Genomic DNA, 25181 nt, shown 5'->3' with positions numbered 1-25181 from the left:
GTTTACCTTTGTACATAGTACGTTAAGCATGGGAGAATGTTTTTAAACCAGAAAATGAACACGAAATAGCTGAAAAACACAACGTAATTCATTCTTACTGCTTTATTATTAAAGAAGCCCTTTTTAATTGCAACGTGGGAGAGTGGAGTTTACTACAAAAAGAAAATGATTTGTCTTTAGAACACAAGAATTTGATCGTGTGCTACTGTTGCCTGCCAACAATGAGCTAAAGAGGTTAATGGATCATAGCTCTGGCAAACAGCCATGCTACCTCCAGCTCAATACGTTTAACTGTGTAATCTGGGTTGAGATTTGGTGCTGTTTGTTTTTTCCTGTTGGTGGCTTTGTTTTAAATCAGGGCATGAGTCGTTGGTAAATAAAAGTTAGATTTTATCTGATCTTTTCCTGAAAACAACACCACTCATTACTGGATTTCCACAGCTGGAGGAACGAGGGATAGCAGCAGTGGCCTCCTGCGCTTGGAGGCTCCTTGCTCCACAGGGCACAGGCGTGGAACTTGCGTGGGGAGGAGAAGGAGGGCTGTGGGGATCTTTATTGTTTATTATTTTTATTTATTTTTATTTTTAGGCACAGAAGTTGAGGGAGAGAACTACAGCCGGGAAGGGCAAGCACACCAAAAGTACATAGCTCCCCCTCTCCCATCTTGCACGCTTCTTGGGTACGCTGCTGGAAGAGGCAGACAGTGGCGGCAGTGTTACAATGCGAATCACAAAGCGAGCAACTTCCAATGCTCTTGTGGCTATTTTGGATTTCTCTCCCGAGAACAGGCTTTTTTTGGTGTGTGTTGCCCCCCCCCCTCCAACCCTCCCTTTCCATATGATTGTTATAATTATTCTCTCCCTCCCTCCCTCCCTTCTCCGCCGGCTCCCCCCTCCCCGCCACGAAACCCGGCAATAAGGATGCACCGTCCTCGGTCCTCTTTGGGCAGGTCACTGCGCTCGGGCGGAAGGTGAGCCGGGATGGGGAAGGAGAAACGTTTGCAGGCAGGAGAAGGAGCACCGCACCGCTGCCCGGCTGAGGCGGGCCCTCGCCGCCTCTTCCTTATTCCTCTGCGGCTGCTCCTGGGGCCCGCCGGCAGCTCCCGGGGGCAACAGCCCCCCAAACCTCTCCGGCCTCGTCCCGGGGAGGCCAGCCTCCGCTTTGCCCGGCGGAGCCCGGCCTCTGCCCGCGGAGGGGCCGCACAGCGCCGGCGGAGGGCCCTGCCCTGCACCTGCCTCGGCGGGCTGGGAGGGAGGAGAGGAAGGAGGGAAGAAGGGAGGGATGGAGGGAGGGAGGAAGGAGGGAGAGAGGGAGGCTCCTCTGTGCGCGGGGAGAGGCTCAGGCTCTCAGCTGGGCGCTCCCGGCAGCTGCTGCCGTGCTGCACCGCGGGCGGTGGCGGCTCCCGGCGCGGCGGGAGCGCGCCTGTGCCGCGGGACCGCAGAGCTTCGAGGCGGGGGGCTCGGAGCTCAGCCGGGAAGTACAGCCAGAGAGTTGCGCTGTTTTTTGTTTCTATTTTTCCTTTTTGTTTTTTTTTTTTTTTTTTTTTTTTGGCTATTAAGCTTTTTATACATATTATTTTTAACCCCCCCCCCCTTCACCCCCCGCCCCGCTCCCACCCGACTGCGGTGCGTGTGCCACCAGGGGAGGATGCGCGGCTCCCCCAGCTCCAGCCCCGGCAGCTCCGGCCGCGGCGGCGGGTCGCGGGGGGCCGCGGAGGGCCGCGGGGCCGGGGGCGTGCTGGGCCGCACCTGGCCGCGCCGTGTTGCGCTCCCTCAACTCCGCCACCTCTCCCCTCTGCCCCTCGCTGCTTGAGTGCGCGCTCGGCCGTGCCCGGCAGCGCACGCACCGAGGCACTCACTCACTGACTAGCAGCACTCTGCTGAGCTGCCCAGGCTGCCGAGCAGCGCCGCCAGGAGCCCCCTTCCTTCCTTCCTCCCTCCTTCCCTCCCTCCTTCTCCTCCTCCTCCTCCTCCTCCTTCTCCTCCCTCGCTCCCGCCGCTCTGAAGGATGCCCGGTAAGTAGCGGCGAGGACCAGCACCTCTGCCGGTGCGTGATCTCACGGCTTAGGGACCGCTTTATAATGCTGCCGCCCGCCGGGGGGGGGGGCGCGGGGGGAAGAGGGGAGGGGAGAGGAGATGACAGCAATCCGAGGCGGGAGGTGGCGGGGCTGGCCGGGTGCTCCTCAGAAGGACTTTTAGCTGCGCTCCCGGGGTTCGGATGTGGGCGCCGAGGGACGGGGTCCGTGCGCCGCAGCGGGCACCGGCCGGGGCGGGGGCGCCTCGCCTGCGCTGCGGGCTGTCGCCTGCTGCATCGTGGTGAGTACGGGGCTCCGAGCCGCTCCGGAGTCCGTCGGGGACGGGGGAGAGGTGGAGGATGCCTTGCCGGGCTGGGGGCCCTCGGAGGTGGCTCCGCTCCGCGCTTTGCCGGAGCCGGGGCTCGGAGCACACGGTGCCCCCAGTGCGCACCGGGGCCGGTGTCCTGCTCTCCGTGCCTCGGTTTTGGAGGCGTTCCCTGGGGTTGCCGGCGGGGTCCGGTGTTTTGTGGAGCCCGGAGCTCCTCACCTGCCGAAGGAGGAGGCCAGGTGCCCCGGCACCGCTGTCACACCGTGCCCGCCGCTCCCCTGCCCCTGTCCCGTGCCGTGGGCTCCAAAAGCGGCCGTCCCCCAGGGAAGGAAGGCTCGATGTTTGCAAAACGCTCGCCGTCGACTCAGTGCACAGTGGTGCTGAGCTGGGGCTTGCGCACGGCCAACTCCTCGCAGCCCGGCGTCCCAGCCCGCTGCCGAGTGCCAGAGGGCAGCGGGGCTTTGCTTCGGCTGCACCGCCGGGCGTGATGTGCAGGAAAGGCAGACAAAAGCTGGTGGGTGCTGCAGGTCGAAAAGTGGGTTTTGGTAAGGTGGATTTTGGTAAAATGTTTTTCTTACTTTTAACTTTGACAATGATGTCTTTTCTCACTGCGTTTTGCAAACTGGGCATGATCACTCTCCCGTTGACTTCAGAGAAAGAAGGTTTTGGCCAATGCAGAGTACTTTTCAAATGAAGGGGACTGGGCAGAAGGCTGTGAGAAGGTGAAGTGAGAGAGATGCATAAAAGAAACTTCATTTCAAAAAGATAGCCGTTTTAACCAAAGAGATTTAGCTGCACTCAGCCAGAAATATTTTCTGGATTGTCATTCCCACTTTGCAATGAACAAGTATCAGGATGATTTCTTGATGTGTTTGACATCAAGATGGACTGAAGCCCATTGTTTTACACACAGACATTACAAAATATTATCAGATTCACACCTTATACTATTATGGTGTTGTATATCTTTTTTCTTACTAAAATGTTAGAAGCAGTGGGAGACTAGATCCAAAACTCTCTGAGGCTACTGGATGGGCTCGCACTGACTTCAGTGGCCTGTGGATCAGGCCCAGAAAGGTTCAGCAGAGGGGTAATAGGAGAGAAGTGAAGGAAAGTGTGAGGAAAGGTGTTGCATAAGCGTTTAACTCATGAGCAGCCTCCCTCTAGGGAGGAGAAAATCTAAATGTGCATTACTTTCTTATTCAGTTTTAAAGAACTCTTTCACAACACAGATACAAATAAGAAATAATGCTTCTGTTTAATAATTAAAATGTCCATATTCATATGGACTGTAAATAAGATTTTATGAAGAAAAAAAAAAAAGATCCATTAGCAAATGGAAGTTCTAGTTCACTGAACATCTTCTGTTCAGTGCAGTATTTAGACTTATTTAGAATAGTCAGATATATAATTAAATATTGTATAAAAAATGCTATTTGAATATAATGGCAAAAGTTATTCTTACTCCCGTAACCTGACTAACCTCTCACTTGGTTGGAATGTATTTAAAAAGGAAGTGTGAAGAAATGCTTTTATTTTACTTTATTTTCAAATCTGAGTGCTGAAAGAACCCCCAAAGTACTGTTAGTTTTCCTCAACTTGTCAAGTATCAGAATTATGACCATATCTCATGAAGACTTTGACTATTACATTGTGATAAATAAGTGTTTCTTAATAATAATAACCTTTCTCAGTTAAGGTTCAATAATAATGTTTCTGTACTATGTGTGTGTGTTAATAGGCAAGTGTAGAAAAACTTTGAGGTACTGCTTTTCTCCTTCAGTTTTGTTTGTAAGCATCTGGTAAATTTGTCATTGGTGATTGAACAGAATGTACCACACTATGAACAGATTAAGATGTTCGTGTTACAAAGGATTTAAAAAAAAAAAAAAAAAAAAAAACACTCTAGAATGGACAAATGCTTCACTGGTTATTTCTTTTGCTTCTTGCCTATAGGGGAGATGAAAAATCCTTCCTTATATGTCATATTCATTTCTGATTTTCCTATGAAGTCAAACATGCCTTTTATCACATATCATATATGGGAGTGGAGGATACATATTTTATGGGACACATTATGGAAAAAAAATTATTCTGAATTTCTTTGTTGCTTCTTTTCTCTACTCTATCTGCTCTTTACTCACACACCATAATGCCACAATCTATTTTTGCTGATAGTATTTCAATTTAAAGTCAAATGTAAAAATATAATTATTACGTATTAAGAGTCTGGGGACACTTGGTGGTGGTGGTGGTTGTGGTTGATTGTCAGTTTGTTGTTGTTGCTGTTTTGGTTTGTTTGTTTGTTTATTTTGTGGTTCAAATCTATCTTTATTTCTCTTTCCTTGTTTGGATGAGGAGAGTCAATAGTTCACAAAATTATGATACATACTTAAATAAACCTTCTGTTTTGTCCCGAGAGCCATTGGTGTAAAATTCTATATTCTTTTCACTTTGATGTTTCAGTATTTCCTCCTCATATGTGCATGTGGGAATACAGCCAGATTTTCTTGTGGACAGCATCTGCAAAATAGAAAGTTTTTTTTTGTTTGTTTTTGTTGTTTTTTTTTTTTTTTTTTTTTTTAATTTAGTTTTACCTGTAACTGAAGAGTATGTAAAATTAGAGTATATAAGGCAGAGTCAAAGGAAGCCAGATAATGAAGTACAGAGAACCACTTGGAGAACATTTTGAATTCCTGTTGCTCACTTCTAGCATCTTTATAACCTCATCTTGTTTAACAAGTATAACTTACTCACTTGTAGTGTCTTTATAAACCTCACCCTGTAGAACAAGTGCTGCTTATCTTAATTCAGATATCTCTTTTTCTAGGCTACTACAATTTTGCTGTCATTTTCTTGACTCTGAAACATGTTTATGGCATTGTATTACTGTGTTATTAAGTGAACAGTCACAGGTGTTTACAGGCCTCGGTGTTCAAATATAGGAAATAATCATGGTGAGATTATTTAAAGCTGACTTTGTGATTATTACATCTTTAAAAAACTTTTTCAAAATAAATGTTATCATTTGTTAATGACAGAAGACAATTGTCAGATAATTTATTTAGACTATATTCTTATATCCAACAATTTAAGAACAAAAAGCTTCCACTGTAGCTCAAATCAATCAAAATATTGGTTTTAGGTTATACATTGTACATATGGAACCTGGCATGTAAAGCAGATGGTATGTAAAATTATTCATAGCATGTCTGGAGAACCATACAATATCCAAATGCAGTGCAACAGAACGTGGAAAGAGTGCCACATTCGCATGTAACTTAAAATATCAGTCACTGGCCTATGTCTAGTCTCAACTGCACTTCATTTTCATGTGTGTGTGTGTTTGTGCAGGTACATGTGTTCAATTTCTTCTTCATTCAAGACCTTTCCTTTATAGGTCTTCCCTAGAAAAGTGTTCAGGCTGAAATGATACGGCATTGACTGAATGAAATAAAGGTGGATATAGAAGAAAAACTAGTTTGGCTTAGTTATGGTTTACAATGCAGTTGCACAAAAATTTAAAAAATAATCGAGAACAGAAGTTTTAGTCTTGTAAAAAAAAATAGCCAAACACCATTTTCTAACAAGACTGGGTTCATCTGTATTATTTATGAATTTCATTTGCCCATTCCAGCAATAGTACTTATTAGTACTTCTGGCCTATTACATAAATACTGTTAGCACCACACATTCTCTCTCTCAAGTATTACAAATCTGTAAGTTCAACTTTTCTCCCCGAAAAAAAAAAAAAAAAAAAAAAAAAAAAAAAAAAAAAAAAAAAAAAAAACTATTACTGTGCATTGTTAACATAGTAGATGAAATGATCATTGCAGAAAGATTCACATCATCAAAACCCTTAAATAAATATTAGTTTTTTAGTTAACATTTGCTAACCTCAAAGGGACCTAATCACACACAGTTTTGTTGTACACAGATGTTTTCCTGACCAATGACCATGAAAAGCAATATTTTTCCAAAGTTTATTCAAGTGTTTAAATGTGTGCTTATGAAATATAGTCAGTCACACATCTCTCTCTCTCCCTCTCTCTCATTGGCAGGGGAAAATTTGAAATGTTTCTACTTAAAATAGATAAATAAATAATTATATATAAGTGCTGCAAGCCATTAACTATTTTAAAAAGATTTGGGTAGCAATAGTCTTTGATGATATTTCTAAACCAAATGAGCTATTATAGACAAGATCTGAAAGATGAAGTTTGTAATGAAAGATTGCCGCAAAATAAACTCTAAATGTCTGGAACCAATATTATATAAGGTAGACTTTACTAGCTATTTTTTTTAAGATCCAGCCATTTTTTGAGGAGGTAAATTTAAGGAATGACACCCTGTTTAAACTGTTGAATATCCCCAAATATTTTAAAAGTTTTAAAGCTACCTGAGTTGGTATATAATGTCTTATGCTACAAAAAAAAAAAAAAAAAAAAAAAAAAAAGTTAATCCCCGGTACTTTTCATGCCCTGGCACCTTTAGTCCATATGCATCTTCTTGTTTGCAAGCAAATGTTGCTTGAGAAAATATAAATTTCTGGGGGATTAAAGTAGCAGATTTACCCTGATATGTTACAGAACAGTGTCTATCAATCCATTCCTTTTGGAGTTGAAAGAACTTCTATCCATTCAAATCATTTTAACACAATCTTGTATTATAATGGCTTGAACAATCTTGACTGCACATAGTTGCTGGAGTCTCCAAAGGGCTGTCATAAATAAAACTATTAGACTTTATTGTAGCAGACAAATATTCAAAATCTACCAAGGGATGACAGGATTCTGCACTGAAGCACAAATCGCTACAAAATGTCTGTGAATACTAAAAAATGATTGGTAGAAGGACATCATGAACCAATTTATAATCTACATATATATGTGCTATTTTTTTCTTTAAATTATATAAAGGAAATATTAATATAAATGGATTAATCCTATATATAATTAATTGGAAACTGAGCCAACGAATAAAGGATTTGTGCTCTACAACAGTTACTTTAGCTTGCTCAGCAGCGAGTAAACTTTCTACACTAGCTGACAGACTCTCAACTTAAATCAAAACCTCCCTTTGCAACCTGGCATTGCGACTATGATGACAGCATCAGAAAACTGGCATCTCATGGGAGTCAGTTTACATCAATGGAAATGGATTTACTCTTCAACCTAGATTCTGTGCAGACAGGTTTGTTTGCATTTTTCCTCTTACCACATGTAAGAAGAAAGTACTATGTACTATGTACCACATAATACAGAAGGCATGGCTTTTGCCAGAAATGCAGATACAACTGAGTTTGGCAAAAAAATTAACTGAACTTAGAGACAAATTTTGAAATAGTAGAGACATGGCAAACTGAGGTTAAAATATACACTGATTAGTTTTGTTTTGTTTTATTTCATGAGAGGAAAAATACATTCTTTCATAAAAAAATCTTTAAGACAGAAGTAAAATGGAAAAATTAAAGCAACTGAGGTTAAAAATAAAATTACAAAAGTTAAGTTACCTAACATGTTCCTGCCACAGGAACAGTAACTAAAGATAGTAGGTTGGGAACTTCAAAAGAAGACAAAAGACAGAAAATAACCATTTTGTGTCTTGGAAATCTAGATGGCCCCAGATTTTATGTGTATCTGCATACACATTTATCTATGTATTTATACACACTCTTTTCTTTTTCAGTATAAAAATATGCATAATTTTCAACTTTGTTATTGTCTGGTTTCCTCATCCCTAGCAGGAATTTGCTGGTTGTTCTTTCTTTCTGAACAAGAAGGCATGGAGGAAGATGTGACAGCACAATAAATAGCTGAGAGTAGTTAAACTCTTTCCTGAAGGTAAAACAACAGGGTCCAATGGTTCTCCTGCAGAATGTTTTCAACCCAAGGCTATAAATAATATCCAGTGCAGCCAAAAATAAAAAATAGAAAATCCCCTAATCCCGAAAAAGGAGAAAACAAAATGAATCTTCACTTCAGTGTCTGAAGCTAGCATTACACTATGTCCTGAAAAACATGAAACTGAAAGATCTTTTCCCAGCTACAAGCTAGTGTCATCTAAAATCACAGTCAAGATCTTCCTTCTATGGCTCAAAAAACAGCTATAATCTTATATGGAAGAGCCAGGAAAGAAAGAAAGATCATCCCTGAATGCAACGTGCAGAAAAATAGAAGATGATATATTTAACACTATACTCAATTTAACACAGTAAATACCATTTTTAACATCTATTTCTGATGTTGAAAAAACAGTTACCTGAATTGAGTGGAGTTAACTCTGGCATGATGTCAGAAGATTTGGAGAAAATTATTTTAAATAATTTCCTGCTGCACATCTTCACCCTATCCATAGCTGTATAAGTATAAATAATGGCAGGGGTGGCAGCAAATCTCTACTATTTCTAATTCCACATTCCTAGGATTCACATTAATCCTAAAAGGATTAATCTGCAATGTAAAGTAAAAGAGAATTGCATTAGGGAAAAGGTCTATTGATATAGTATAGAGTATATGAGTAGAGTTACACAACATGTATTTGTATTCTGGTGGAAAATTATATTCCTGAATGAAGTAAAATATGGCTAAAATAATCTACTAGAATCTTTTTTGATAAATAGCTCTAAAAGAGAAAATATGACTGATTAGCTAATTACCAACCAGTCAGTCTTCACTCAGAGGTAGAAATAATTTGAGAATTAATGAAAATTCCTTCTAGGATTAGAAGCTCGCAGTTGACATATACCAAACAGTTCTGGTTACATTTGACATTACTATCCCCTCTTTCATAGTGGTTTCTAACCTAAGAATGAAATGTGCTTCCTTTACATATAATCAAAGTACTCAGGCTTCAAAAAGGTGAATCATGCAACTATGGAAAATGAAATACAGTCCTTCACTCAGGACTTTCCTCACGTAAAATTCAGGACTGATTGCTTATGGTTGCTTTCCCAGCAGCTCCTTCATGACTGCTGTGAGGTAGATCCAGGTAAATATGAATCAACAGCTGTTTCTTCCCTTATATATCAGACCTATGGTTCTGTAACTGCCTTGGCTTGTCTCCTGGAGGCTATCACAGACTTTTTATGATGCAGGTGCTTGGAGAGACATTTTTTGATACTTCCTTTTTACACAACTTACTAGCAAGAAACAACAAAGGATATATTTCATGACATAAGCCTTACTTACCAGCTTTATATCTACACAGAAATTGTTTTATTTAACAAAAAAAAAAAAAAAAAAAAAAAAAAAAGAGAAAAAGAGAAAAAGAAAAAAAAAAAAGAAAAAAAGAAGTTGAAAAAGATTTTTCTGTTGTTTAGATTTGACAGTTGTCTTCTTCTCAAACAAAGAAAACCAGAAACTTTTGTGGTTTGTTTGCTTCAGAACCAAAAACGTGTATATGCTACTTCAATATGTGTATATCATTTTCATTTTCTGTTTTTCTTGCTGGAGAAGCAGGAAGAAATTTCAGTGAGAAAAAGAAAAAAAAAAAAAAATTAAACTTTTTTTTTTTCTTTTGCACATGGTAAAAATATCTGCTTAATCCCACTTTTTTCTTTCATTATTTTGAAAATATTCTGTATTAAATTTAAAAATAAATGATATCAATGAAAATTGGAGTAAACTTTTTTTTTTAATTTCAAAAGTCTTGTCTTTGAAAATATTTTAGTCAGCTCTGATGAAAATCAGGGAGTTGGTTGAAATTCCTTTGTTGTATGATTTTTCAGACTTAATCCTTTGAAACCAAAGCTGTCCGTAGAAAAGGTGTGTTTTCATGTTTTCTGTGTGCTGTGATGATAAACTAATTAAAGGTATACAAGGTATACTTTTTATTTATTTTTATTTTTCCCAGCTATAAAGTGATTATTTGTAAAAAATAATAAGAAACTGAAAAAAAGAAAAAAAAAAAAAGAAAAAAAAAAAAAAAAAACACTACAAAATACTGACACAAGACTCTTGATTTGTCCCTAATCATAATGTTTTATTTCTAAATTTTAATATTTTTAAAGTCATTCTAAGACTTCCAAAAATAATTTTAAAAACTCTGAATGTGTTTCTGGTGAGTAGAATACCTTTTATTTTGTTCTAGAGCACACATCTCTAGAATAGATCACATTTTTGTCTGCTGGATCACAAGAAACTATGATCCTTGGAAAGGTAAGCAGGTGCTTTCCTGGAAAGGTACTAGTTAGTGAAGTGTTGGTTATTATTTTATTCCTGAATGCAACTCATATAATGAGGAAGACTTTAGGTGATAACAGAAAGAAAGGAACAAGAAAGTGTTCTTGTTTGGTTGATTGTTGTTGTTTTGCCATAAATAAAGAAAACAGTGAGTAGGAAATCAAACATATCTTTCTAACAAGTTTAAGAGGGGAATGTCCTCTGACCATGCAGTATTTAGGCTCAGGATGTAGATATTAAAAGACAATTAGTTGCCATTTGGAAAGAAATCTAATTTGCCTAGCTTACCGCTTCAGAAATTTAAGTTTAATATATGTTGCTTATGTGACTTGACAAAGTATCAGTAAGTCATGCTTATAAATGAGACAGCTTGCTTCTGATCTGGGACGTATACCAGCACCAGTGCACTGGATCAGTATGGAATACACAGCATGGGGAGACACAGCACAGTCCCCAGCACAGTGATAGGCAGAAGCCGGCCACTCACTTATGTTTATCCCCCAGGGACACATGAGAACAGATTTGTCAGGGTTTCTCTCTTTTATTCCAGCAATAATTAGACCATAATTGGCAAAATTTACTGTTGGCCGCAGCACATTGTTGATTGGAAGTGTGGATTTTATTTTTATTTTTACCTATTACAGCTGCATTTCTGTTCTTTGCTTATATTTTATGATTGAATAACGCAAGGCATCCCTCTAGCCTTGATGTCAGCTAATCATGGCCACTTCCATATGGTTAAACTCTTGTAGCCTCCGGAGCACAGGCTGCAACTAACCTGCCTCTTGGGAGCCATCCCAAGTCTGGGCATGCGCCCTGGCCATGCCCAGAAAGCCCTTGGGAAGCAGCTGGTCAAGCAGCCAGGATCAAATGAGGCATTGCCTTGAAAAAAAATATATTAAACATATTTTAGAAAACAACAGTTGATCATGGACTATTTAATTCACTTGCATAGTTGTAGTCGTAATAGTATTTAGATCAGTATAATGGCTCCATATACATACATATTTTTTTTATTTTTTTTTCTGAATGAGAATGAGCTCCACTGATTTAAGTTGTGCTATTACAGCAGAACATGACATTTTTATAAATCATGTAAAACAGGCTTAATATTTATTTGTAAATAGCCATCAACTGTGGTACGTACATCAGTGTTACGAGAGTACCAGAAGATTTAAACGTGATAAAATGTTTTAGGAAATGATAGCTCCTTTTCTGCAGTTTCTATTTATAGTTGTTTCTTATTGAATGCTGAAGCCAGTTTGTTGAGAAATTGCTGTTATAGGAAAGTTATTGTCTACAGTACATTTGTTGTCAGAATTTTGTAAAACATTGAAAAACCTGTTTTAGAAAAGTAAGAGTACAAGCACTTCTTAAAGATATATTAATAACTTTTGCCAGAGAATACAAATGTAGACAAAAATGCTTGATTGGTAGTATATTCCGTATTCTGTGTGTCAGAAAAGAAATCATGTCAAACATTTTAAGGTGCTGTCTCAGAAATCAAACTCCTTCAAGCTTTAAAATACAGACACCCTCAGCTAACAGTGAAAATTAAGCTTACTAAGGCAGTTGGATAAACTTTTAATAAGTAAATGCACAACACTGGACTAATTGCATAAAAAAATAATACTTCATTTACTTATGGAGGAAAAATACCTTCATTTTTACTTGTTATCACAAGTTTTCATTTCTTGGTATTTAGCATCACTGTTACTTATTTTGCAACATCTACAAGTCACCTTTTTTACTCTTCATATTTTACTGCTGAGCTTCGGCAAAGTTTTATGAGTGTTTCATGGATGTGGGGCAACACAACCTGAAAAATATTGAAAACATATCTGGCTGTGGGTAAATCAAAGCGTCTTACATGAAGCCCAGGAGATACTCTGCTTCTCACTGCTAATCCTTCAGTACCATTTTTGTGGTTCACAGACTACATATAAAAATTACAGTGCTCCTGGGGGAAAAGTCTCCTATCAGAGAGAGGACTTTCCAATAGCAAAATAATGGCCTCCAACTATTATGACTGCAGGTATGTGGTTATACCAAGTCCTGGGGCCAAGGTCATGAGGTTCTGGTGGCTTTTCTGGACAATGCTTTAAGTCAGAGCTCATGGAGGTTGCATTGATTTAATACCTTTGGTGGTTTTAACTTGGGAGGGAGAACAAACCTAAATCTTTTAGCCATTTCGTTCTCTTGAGTGAGGCTTTTAGGATTTTATCTCTCAGGGGAGTTTCAAGGAGTTTTGACTTTACCATTGTGTAAGCACATATATAAGCTACCTGGTGGACATAACCTACAAAAATCTGGATCTGAATCTGACAAACAGACAGCAGTCAAATAGACAACAGTCAAATATCAGTTTCAGTACTCAGCAGGAGCTATTTGATTAGAAAATTCAAACGAAGCATATCAGGATTCTGAAATCAGATTTGTTTTAGAGGTCTTCATGATATATAAATCACTTTACTTTTCTCTTGTAATCACTGAGTTCCCTAAAATCCTTCTTTTTTTGGAAAATCATGTGTCATATGCAATTCCATATACATATTTAAACATAAAAGCATAGTAATAGATATTGTAAGATTCCTGGTAAAAAAAAATGAAAAAAAAAGTACTGTATGATTATGATATACCTGTTGACACTGATTTTTAATTTGTTCTTAAATATATATTGTACACACTCACACCAAAACACAAGTGCATTTTATCTGAAGGTAGAGGAAGTAATGATTACAGAGAAATGAAAATGTTCTAAAAAGTTTAACTTATTTATCAGTGATACTTTAAAAAGAATAGTTAAATAAATAGCTGTCAAACTGTCCTGGAGCTTCTTTTGGTGTGTGGCTGAAGCCTGTCTAGAAACCACAGATGTGTTTCATGTTCTAAAGAACATCCTGCCCCTGGCATCTTGCTGTAAGGCCCCTGGTGTCCCTGTCTTTCCCTTCTCTCCCTTCAGTGGGGTCTGCGAGTGTGATAGCTCCCAGCTGGTAACTCCAAGTTATACAGTCCAGGGTAAGAAAAAACTCCTACCAAATGATGGCTCATGGATAGCTGGTCTCAAACTGGGACCAGACAGAGACTTTACCACAAGCTTGAGATTTCCTTAAGCATATGTCTCTCAAAGATAATGCCTTTTCATCCAGATCGTTTATTGTAAAAAGCTGCAAAAGCACACTCTAGTTCTGCAAATCTCCCTGCAGACTACCTCAATCTTGAAACATTGTCACTTGTGGCATTAATATAAGCATCTAGTCAATGTTTCAGTCTATGCTATAAAGGTACTTTGGACAGATATTAGGTTGAGACATCCACTGAGAAAGATTGTGATGAATTTGGTGACGATATCATACTGGTGCTAACAGCTTCTTATAAGCTACAAGGCAGTGCATGTTCCTTCTGAAAAAGCAGCTGTCACTTTGGCCAAAATTGTTCCTCCCTCTCAACTGCTCTTTGTGTGCAATAGGCCTGACTGACCCTTGCAAACTAACCTTGAAGCTGCCATTATGGTAATGGAGACCTATCTCTTAGACTGGTCCTGCAACCATTTAGCATCCTCTCGCAAAATTGTCCTAGACCAGCTGTGTCAGCTGCCACTTCAAAAGTGATCCTGTCTGCTTATAACTCAAAATGTAACTCTGTCATACATACACTTAGTGCAGTATGTTTCTTAAAAGGCACTTTAATCAGCTGGCATTTTAGTCTGTAGGCCTCTGGGGGTCAGGCTGAAAAATTACACTAATGCTGGACTCACTTTGATATCCTGGGCAACCTTCTGAATTTTAAGTAACTATCCTCAGAAGGCCATACTTTTCAAAAATTATCTTTAAGTCTGCACAGAGAATTTTGAGCTCAGTTCAGCTAATAGCACATTGATATGCAGGCTAAAATTAATAAAAATGTAGGGTAAGAATCTGAATTTATAGATACAAGCAGTTATTTTAGTGTTCATTATCTAAGTATCTGCCCTGTCGATTGTTAAGTGTTTGATTTCAATGTTACCGTAATTTTAACATTTGCATCTGAATAAACCATTCTGCTTTTTTTTTTTTTTTTTTTTTTTTTTTTTTTACTGCCTACTCAAATATGTGGGATTACTCTCAAACCCTTATAGAAAATTATCCTTTTATAATCTGGAATTATGCAAAGATTATCACCCTCTTTGTCTTGAGAAAGTAATTTCTGTATAAGTATTTTACATGCATTTTCTCCAGTATTTTCACTTCTCCTGGTGCCCCACCTTGTCCTTTTACTGATTCTTATCATATAGTGATTCTCATGTCCTCCAGCCCATATTTTACAGCTTCTTCCGTTGTGGGCTCTTCAATTGCACAAGTATTGCTGAAACTTTGTCATTCAGCTCAACCCACTGGGTTCCTCCTCTGGTCCTCTCCTTCCTCTTCCTGTCTGACCCTGCTCTTGCCCTCAGAATATTTCCAAACCCCAGATTGCAGTGGGCATCCAGCCATAGAATGGTACCAGCTTTTGGGCACAAAAGTCCCTACTGCTTCCAGGCAAGGAGTGCAACCCGTTAGCCATCTGTTCTGCTGGATCGTTAGGGATAAAGGCTACCCAGAGGTAGTTTTAACAAGGCCTTGAGCAACTGTACCTTTCTGTTTTATCTGAACTGTCTCTTGTTGATAGCCTTAGAGATATGTTAGATCTAACCTTCTCAATATTGAAATCAAATTCTGAAAAACTGGAAACAGTTCCCAGCTCACAGCACATCTTACTCAGTTTGACTGGAGTGGTTCTCCTCTGGGACGGGGTCTTTTTGAGCCAGAGGGAAAAGGAGAATGAGCTCAATATATTCCTTGTTCTACCAGCTGCCACCAAATGTATTTATCTTCCCTCCAAGGAACCATGAGTCCAAATCCATTCACACTGCACACCCTGATGAGACAGAGTGACATCTTCCATCACAGGTGATGAGGCTGTAGTTCCAATCTCTCTTTCTTTATCACATTTAATGAAGAATGCCAAAACAGATGTGTTTCACTGTTGTGCTTTCAGGGGTAGAATGAAGTAAAAGTTTAGGATGGCTGCTACAGTCTCATAGCATGTGAGAAAAAAGAGATTCTCTAGTTTCTCAGATAAGTCACAGAGCCAGTCTTTTCTCAGTACTCCAGAAAGCTCTAGGAAAAAAAAAAAAAAAAAAAAAAAAAAAAAAAAAAAAAAGAGTTTAACAATTATCCATATACTCTGTGTTGGAAAAAGCTTATTAATTTTGAAATATGTCCAGCCCTTCTCCAGTTAGCAAAGAGTTTCTAGAATGCTTCTTTGGTTCCTTCTAAGGTCGTGTGTCTTATTTTTAGATTGACAGCAAACTGTGCCTGGCAGTGACATCTGCAAGCTATTCTTTCTGGGACTGAATGGTTGCTTTTGTGCTAGATGTGTGATTCATAATACACCAGTTCTGCTCTTTGACTAGAAGGAGGGCAGGACTTGCTTCAGAGGGCTTATTTTATCCTTGTCCTGGTCTAACATCATTGACTCCTTAGGAACTGGGTGACTTTTTTTTGGTTGTTTGTTGAGGTAGCTAACAGTCCTGATTCTTTAAAGTGGTCTTTTGGTACAAATATGCTCCAAATCGTGCAAATAATAAAGTAACGATATTTTTTTTTATTACCAACAAAACAAAACAGAAGGAAAAAAGAACAACCACAAATAATCCATTACTTTGGCATAGAAAATGTGATGTTAATTTCTATAAGCATGTAATTGTGTAGAAGATACTAATGCATATCTAGAATGCTCTATGTCTTTTGATATGTAGATACCTGTTTTGAGCTATGGTCCTCCATGAGTTGGAGCCCTGATGCGAATGGAATCTTCCTGTTTGATTAATTGTTCATTTTCTCATTTGGGGATATCTTTGCTGGGAAAATAAATAAATAAATAATCAAAATGTCATTTAATTACCTTTTTCTTCCTCTTGGGAATACACATACAGTTTTTTGTAAACTGCAAGTGTGATTGTTATCCAACAGATCCAGATCTTGAATAATAAAATAGTGTATTACTTGTTTTCATCATGTTAAGTGATCCATCTCAATTCTTCACTTAGATGAAGAATGACCTATGCTTTCTTACCCTTTCCTCCCTCTCAAAGTTTAACACAGAATTTCAATGTCATGGGAAGAAAGTAACATTACATCTATGCAAAAATAATCTACTTTATCATATATCATTCTCACTAACATCAGACTTTCACCTTGTTCAAAATTAGATGATGGATTAATAAATTGGTGTTTGTTGCAATCATAATGGAAAATGGTGACTTCTTAACATACTCATGCCCTCCCTGTAATTGAAATTTGCAAATATTAATGAGATTATACCTCTGTTCTGCCAATAAATGTTATCAACTCAGTTTATTTATGCTGAGGTCTTGTGATTTCTTTAGAAAGATTTTGCATTGTCACTCTGAAAATGTCATTATAATTCTAACAGATCATAACTACCTTTTTTAATTAACTCAAGTCCTCTCAAACTTTATATGACATGTCACTGAGTATAATGCATAAAGCTCTCGCACATATAAGCAGACAGTGAGAATGCACCCTGACATGACTTGCTTATGAAGAGTTACAGCTACCTGGAGCCTTTGCAGTTTGTTTGTTTGTTTGTTTGTTTTTTAATGGAAAATAAGTGAATGGCAGTTAATCTAGATCTATTCCACATGTAACTTGTTTCTGGGTGAAGATATGTCTCTCCTGAGTGGAGGTCAGAAACCACCTAGTTCTTTCTTGGAGTCACAGACCCAAACTCCTACCTAATTTGTATGTGTATTTTTTAATTTACTTTTCAATAAAAGTAAACAAAAAGTAACAAACTCCTTAGTTACTTATGCAAAGCTGATGGATGAAGATTGCTGCCTTTTCATAACCAAAGCTAAACAGTCTGATAGAAGAGATTGGAAGACTATATATAACAGAGCCACTCAGTGACACCAGCCAGCCATAAAAATATCAACGTTGGGATAGTTCTAACCACCTTAGTTATGTTTAATAACTGTGAGGATGCCAACCTCAGTTTTGAAGGAGTTATAAGGTTCTGAAAATATCTATTAAATAAAATTTCCTAGATTAACCTATTACTGTAGGTAGCTGGAATGTTCAAGGAAAAATGTTTCTCTTTTTATATACAGGGAGAACTCAATAATCACATTAATCGTTAAAAAAACAAAAGTCTTGGATATTTTTACTGCTTGTGAAAAAAGAAACTTCCAAGTCTGGAAAGCTGAAAAAGGTACATCCAAAATCATTTCACAAATAACACTTTCTTACAATGGATTTTGTCAATTATCAATGTCAATTACCATTGACATTTGGCTGAGACACAGCATTTCAAAAAGAAAGCAAGAAAGCATTTCAAAAATACTGTAAGATTTTTTTTAAACCTATGCATAAATGTAGTTCTGTATATTTTTTTTTGGAACATACTAAGCATGCAACGGAATGAGAGGGATATATTGTCCTCTATATTTAACACAAAGGATGCCTAATGTGCATTTCCTGCTTTTCACTGAAGAATAATGCTGTCCTGTGGATTTCTTACAGAAAATAATGCAGTCCATATCTGAGACAGACACTTAAATGACATTGCGTAATACACAGCCAGCATATTTTAAACTGATAAATCTATTATTATTATTATTATTATTAATTATTATTATTATTATTATTATTATTATCAATTCATACCTTCCTCTCATGTTTTTCTTTACAGCAACATCACCAGATAACCTTGGAAAAATCCTACTGAAAATCCATTCAGTGAGAGAAAATTAAAGCTGTCATTGTGCGTAAATGTAAACTTAGCAAAAGTAACTTTTATTGCAAATATTGCCTCCTGATTTTCTGTGCCATGTGTTTTGGAAAAGGTCAGACTAGATTATTATATTGTTTCCTTCTGACCTTAGAATCTGTGTCAGCACATTTTAGTCTTTACTGAAACCTGGCAAAGGCATTTCTCTGGTGCTTCTCTGAAAGAAGAGAAGTTCTGTCATTTCTTTTAAAATAAAAATGGGGGTGGGGGGAGGGGGAGACAAAGAAATAAAAAAAGTCTAGCTGTGACAATGACAAAGAAAAATTAAAAAAAAAAAAACTTGAGTTAAAAGATTATGTCTTTTTTGCAGACAGTGACTGGCAATTGGATTTTACTACTTGACATAGTCTAATTTTAGGTGTGAATAGTCATATTGCTCTTTCTATCTGCATTCTATTTGCCTCTGCAAGAATTTTGTCTCCATTTCCGATAGCCTGAATCTTGCAACAAAACTAAGCCATTCCAGATTTTTTCCAATCAATTGCAAAAGATCTTCTGTGTTATAGGAAACTTTCTGAAGAAAAGTGAGATAAAGACAATATAGATAATAAGAAATTCTTAAAATAATCATTATCCTATCTTTCAAATAATTTTCCTGGAGATTTTCTTCATTATATTAATCTCAGATAAATAAATAAATAGGGAATTACTACTTGAAATGCATTTTAAAAAATGACTGTAGAAACCGTTACAATAGATTTTTTTGTCACATCCCAAGACCTATTCTTTTCTAATACTTATATATATATATATATATATAAGCTTTATATTTTAATTTTCTATAGATTACTAAATGTTATTTTAGTAGCATTACCAAATGCTATTTTAGTGATTCAGTGAGGTATCAGAACAGGCAAAAAGGTGAGGTTCTCTCCACAGAACACCTGCACAATGTACAATTCACTGAAAGCTTATGAAAATATCTGTGTTTTTTTTTTGTTTGTTTGTTTTGTTTTTTAATGATCATATATTCATGAAATGATCACATCTGTGTTTTTCATAAGAGCACATCCATGGGGTCTGCCAGTGTGAGCATCCTTGCATGACATTAAATTCTTAGTCACATTTTTCAGTCCTTTTCTCTCTTTACATACATAAACCAACTTATGCACAGAGATGCACACAGATTACATTTCAGTAGGGATTGAGTTTTGGAAAGATGTTCAGCTACTACTATGTAAGTATTTAATACTAATTTATTATCAATATTTTCTTTAAGCATTTCAAGAGTATAAATTACAATAAAAATGTTTAGCCTTTTTTATCATTAATGCTCATTGCTCTGTAGATTCCCCTAAAATGTATATTTTAATGAATTAGCTTTTCATATAGCTGAGTGTTGTTGTTTTTTTTCCTCCCTTTCGTGTATCTGTGCATTTTCCTTTTTCAAAGTGTGCTATTCCAATAATTTACAAGGAGACTTAAGATACCTAATAATACTGAAAGTGTTAAAATACTCCATAAAAAGGTCACTTTTCCACTAGTAAGAGGAAAATGTCTGTACCAGAACTGGTCACTATCTCCTGACATTTTTTAGTATGATTTAAACCACAGGCTTCTCTCTGACAAGACAGACACTTTCATAAATCTATCTCATGTCTTAGTTCATACTCCTACCAGCTGAACAATGCCTGCAACAAAGGAATTTTACTGAACAGTACCATCAAGACCAAATTATATTACTTTTCTAAACAAGAAACCTGCTTTTCTGGGTATTCTTTCATAAAATGAGTTTTAAAGATATATATTAAAAACAAAAAAAAACAAAAAACAAAAAAAAAAAAAAACAGCTAAAAATATCCAATCTAAGAACTCTTCAGGTAATTTCCCTCATCTAACACAGTAGAAGTTTCCTTTATTTATTTATTTATTTATTTATTTTTTATTTAATTCAAGATGGCTACTCCATAGTGTTCATTTCTTACGGGGCGGGGGGGATTTTTAGAAGAAGGGTAATTTGCATATTCTGCTTCCAGAATGGTGAGAGGAGAACGATCCCATTATTAGAGCACAGTTATTGCTAAACTTAGAACCCTTACCTTGCTTTAGGAGGACATTGAGGTCTAAAGATTTGACCTGTCATATAAAATGTTAATTAAAGCCTCTGCAACACTGGTAACAGTCATTCCAGGTATAGGTAAAGGTAAAGTCTATGGCAAGATGTACAGGCTTCTTTTTTTTTATTTATTTTTTTTAATAATCTAAACTAGATTAAGATTTTAAGCTTTATTACATTGAAAAGTGAAGTGTGTGCATGTGTGAGGAGGGGGGAGTGTGAGCATGGAGATGGGGTAAGGTTTAGCCACAACAGTGAGGCTGCTAAGTTGCAACTGATAGAGTTCATACTCACAATACAGAAGTGTGTCCATAAGTACCTTCATCCTGAGCCCTCTTGACTCATTTATGAATGATGAATGAGACAAAGCATGTACTAAGTGGTAAGCCCTGGCATGCTTATTGACCTTGAGGATGAAATCAGAAAAAGTGTATCTATATGCAGACAGTTATTTTCCAGCAACACCCCATGTACATCACTTTTTTCTAGTCCCTTGCTGCTCCTCAGAGAGGAGGATGGATAATGTCCTGCATCAGCACAGAAACAATCATGATCTGTGGAGGAAGTTCTGTTGTAGACGCTGTTCTTCATGGCATAGATAGGAACATATATGGTTAAGAAAAAGTATGGAAATTATCTGAGGATGGCAGGAGGAACTGGCAAAAGTATATCAATTAATTGAAAGAGGCAGTGATCCTTTTGGTTCAAAATTAACATGTGCAGCTAGGTGGCCTAACAGGTACTAACTGGCTAACTGTAATTTTCCAAGCACAGTCTGAGGCAGGGTTAAAAGAGAGGCATAGGAGCAGGCATAACATTTATAATCTGGTAGTGTTAACTGCAGGACTTTCACCACTATCTCAGAAGAATCTGTGGCATGGAAAGGTAGGAGTGTTCATGTATAACCAAGCAGTAAACCCAGATGAAGACTGTGATATCCAACATACCAGTAATTATACCTTGCTTTGAAAACAGGCCTCTCCCTGCCCATTCCACCCAGTGCCTGTGATCTGAGACAAGTTCCATGTTGGGTGAGAATGTGGGAACACAGCAGGCTCTCTGTGGTGGTGGCTTTCCCTTACGTGGGCTGGTGTGACACGAGCTGTGCTCCCAGCAGGACTGCAGCGCAGGCATCCCTTTGAGATTCCCACGTAAGGCAAGTTTTCAACAGCTGCCTTAGTTGCTAATTAGCCCTATCCATTCTTTGATATGTGGTTCAGTCACTAGATGATGAAAATCTTATTTACATATTTTCCACCTGTGGCCTGTTTTTCTATCGGTCTAGGGGTTCTGAAAATATAATATGAAGCCAAGTTTTCCCAAATATTATGACATTATGTTTGAACCTGTACTACTTAAAGGACTCCAATTTTGTACTGTTATGACCCAAACCAGATGCCTCCCAATATTTTATTTTTCAACAGTATTAAGTTGTCATGTTGCTTTTCCTTGAGTCTTCTTTCCCAGGATGAAATCAGAGTAGTCTAGTGCACTAGAAGAAATAAAAGCAAATCAACCTGTTGGAAGTGACTTTTTGTTTATACTGATATTGCATATGAAGAGGGGATGTTTGGTATTACTTAGTTCTTTGTTTTTATTAAAGGGGGACTGGGGATGGGGGGAGGGTAGATTAAAGGACTAGGAAAGCTAATATGTTTCTCATTCTCTTTATGGCATTTACACAATTCTCCTATAAAATGCTTTGAGGTTTTAAACTTGGATATTGGCCATGATAATCAAGGAGCCAGCTGAGTCTTTCCTTGTTTTGCGAAACTTTGGACCTTTGAATATTATGCTTATTTCCTTTGAATATTTATAAGTATTCTACAATTGTGCACAAGTAACTGATATTTCTGTTAAATTCTGGCAGAATATAGATTTGCATAGTATGATTGCACTTGAGTTTGTGAAAGTGAAAAGGAAAAGTAGGAAAAGACAGGAAAACTCTTGTGAGGTGTTAAAGCAATAAAAAATGTTCCTAAATCAAACCGTCCCCAAAATGGCAGCATTTCTTACAGTTGCTTTCACACTATGACATTCCCACATGATAGTGAGCTGCCATTTTCCACAGAAGCTTAACCTGCTATGCATTTGGAAAAAAACAAACAAACAAACAAACAAACAAACAAAAAACTTTCTTTTACTGGTCTTCCTCACCCACTATAATAATTACTGCACTGTCTTGCCTCCCGTGCTGTGTCTGCAAACAGTGCTGATGGTTATGTCACTGTGAAAGAATGAAATCCCAGCTTGTCCCTATGGATGACTGCTGCCGCTCTTCAACAATTCATACTTTACTGCACAGCTCATAGTGTCATATGCCACTGCCCCCATGACTGTCTGCAGCCTGCAAAGTGGCTGCTACAGTTTTGTTGTTGACATACTCACACTTTCTGACATGGCAACTGTCAGCATCTGCATTTAAACTAGAGGACCTGATATTATTTCCAGCTCAGAAGCTAGAGGTGAAAATCTTCTCTTGACCACTGATTTCAGCTAGACATGAACACAGAGCAGCACGTCATCTATCACTGAACCACAGAACAGCTTGTCTATCTGACCACCAGCAGCATGTATACAGGTGACTAGACAGAATGATCTCTGGCCATCTGTATGATTATTAGCTGCATCTTCTGGATTGGAATGGCCTTGTTTTCTTGTCTATCCCATAAAATCCTGAAAATATCTCTTTTATTTGGTTGTGGGGTCCCTGCTGTTTATCCCATGCCTGTAAGATGATATGGGACATGTGGTTTTGCACCACAACAGCCTAGAAACAAAGCCCCACACTCTCAGTTTTGTTTCTGTATGGGCTGAAACATTGGTGAACTCTGGGGATGGGGAACATTCTTTGCCTCAGTGCAATGGATGTGTATTGGGAGAAAGAGATGAGGGACCTAACTAGCCTGAGAATTCATTGATTCTTCCAAGTTTATGTTGGAGACTGTCACACTTGAATGACTAATGTATTAGAAACTAATTTTTAACTTTTAAAATGTCTATAGTAGAGCATAGTTGCCCAAGAAACCTATTAGTTGATTTTAAATATCTAAATATATTTTTGAATAATTTCCTTTGTCTACAGATGCTCTTAGACACAGGCATAAGTGTTTATTTTAAAATAAATAAATAAATACTAATTTTGTAATTCATGTATAACTTTCCATAATCAAGTAAATGTACATTCTAATTAACAGTGTAGAAATCAAATTATTCTGTTAATCCATGACATACCATTAAATCTGATGATGAACTATAATTAGGTGAAATATAATTAGATCAAAATACTGTCCTGAACATTTGGTGTAAAAGGGAAAAATATATAGCTGCTTACATATGTACCATTATGATAAATTTATTACAAAAGAACATAAGCTAGTGTATTCTAGGTTGGTTTATTGGTCTTTCTCAGAACATATCAGAAGTAATTTAAAAGGAGTTCACTATCACTTTTATCTGCATTATCATAATGAAACTGTCATATTGAATCATTAGTAGACTAATTTTGGCTCTCTTAATGATCCTTTTTGTATTGTGTAATCCTTTCTTTTTTTTTTTCTTTTTTTTTTTTGTACAATGATGGGGAATGTATATAATTGTTGGTTGCACTAACAGCTTGTCTGTATAAAAGGAGAACAGATCTCAAAAATAGCCACTGCTTTCAGTTGTGGAGTTTGAAATACCTTTTTTTAGTCATGCAAATCCAGAAAAAAAAAAAAAAAAAGAGACATCATGACGTCAAACTAGTAGCTTGTCTTTTAACCAAGCAATAAGCAAGTAAGCAACCATATCACAAATGGCAGATATTTTACTTTCAGCCCATAATGCAGCCACTTACGTGGATGCATTATGATTCAGACTTCAATTACGTGAGTACATTATACCTTTTCAGAAGGAATCTTGACTCATTTGGTACAATGATTAGAATAAGTTCTCTAATGAGCAACTTTTTTTTTTCTTTTTATTGTTTACTGAGTAAATCCATGCTTCATGCACTTCATTCTCACATGCAGTCAGAGACTTATTTTGAAGACAGAAATTCTGATTTTCTTATTGGTGTTTTCCAGTGTTCATCATCAATAATATATATTAAAAGTAATAAGAAGAATCACTAATTAATTTTCATAGACCTTAAAGAGGAAACTGTTTTCACAGTTCAGAACTGAAACTCAACTAAACATAAAGATATCAACTCATTGCTATTATTTAGCATGAAATTCTTCAATATAAGTATGAAGATCTCAAAGGCAAAAAGAAAAGAGGTGTTTTCCATGTGTAAAAAATTGAATCTCCTAAAGGAACATTCTAGGTGCACAAACATTCAGTTCCAGAACATGAGTCATTCAAGCAAATTTGTCATGTTTCAAACCCAAACTGAAAAACTTATTTGATTAAAAATTTGATTTGAGAGCTTCACGTTATGAAACAGGGATTTCTGTCAGTCTGTGTTGGGAAACTGCAACAATACCTCTCTAACCCATGAAGTAGTAACAAACTCAGAAAATGTATGACAGTAGATGGGGATGTAGCTGGGTAATATACTACAATATTAAAAGAGCAGGTTTTTTGTTTTGTTTTATTTTTGTTTTGTTTTGTTTTGCTTTTAATATAGATTGACTTATGTATTTAATTATATGTTTTACTGAAGTCCATAAAAGTCCCAACCAAGAACTATGATAAGAATTATCAGAGTTGTAGATGTCTATCTAAAATCTATATCAAAGATCTACTATCTTTTCAAAATGTTGGGAATTTGATTAGTGGTCA

General features: G+C 37.5%; 1 protein-coding gene across 6 annotated transcripts in view; it reads left to right on the top strand.

Moving 5' to 3' along the window:
- Nucleotides 1–884: 884 nt before the first annotated feature.
- HS3ST5 (heparan sulfate-glucosamine 3-sulfotransferase 5) overlaps nt 885–25181 on the top strand; it is a 204007-nt gene continuing 179710 nt past the window's right edge. Inside the window, exons 1-2 of one of the 6 annotated variants that reach the window (XM_084514588.1) lie at nt 17577–17779; nt 18260–18331. The gene's annotated coding sequence lies outside the window, so the exon portion shown is untranslated. Of the gene's footprint in view, nt 971–1838; nt 2015–2191; nt 2316–2702; nt 2888–17576; nt 17780–18259; nt 18332–25181 lie in introns of those variants that run through there. The other 5 variants (XM_084514590.1, XM_084514589.1, XM_084514587.1 and 2 more) reach the window with 5 other exon arrangements.

This window comes from Aythya ferina, assembly GCF_964211825.1.
Source record: "Aythya ferina genome assembly, chromosome: 3".
NCBI classification, from domain to species: domain Eukaryota; kingdom Metazoa; phylum Chordata; class Aves; order Anseriformes; family Anatidae; genus Aythya; species Aythya ferina.
The sequence above is the reverse complement of the archived record's forward strand: the minus strand, read 5'-3'. Positions and strand labels throughout refer to the sequence as shown.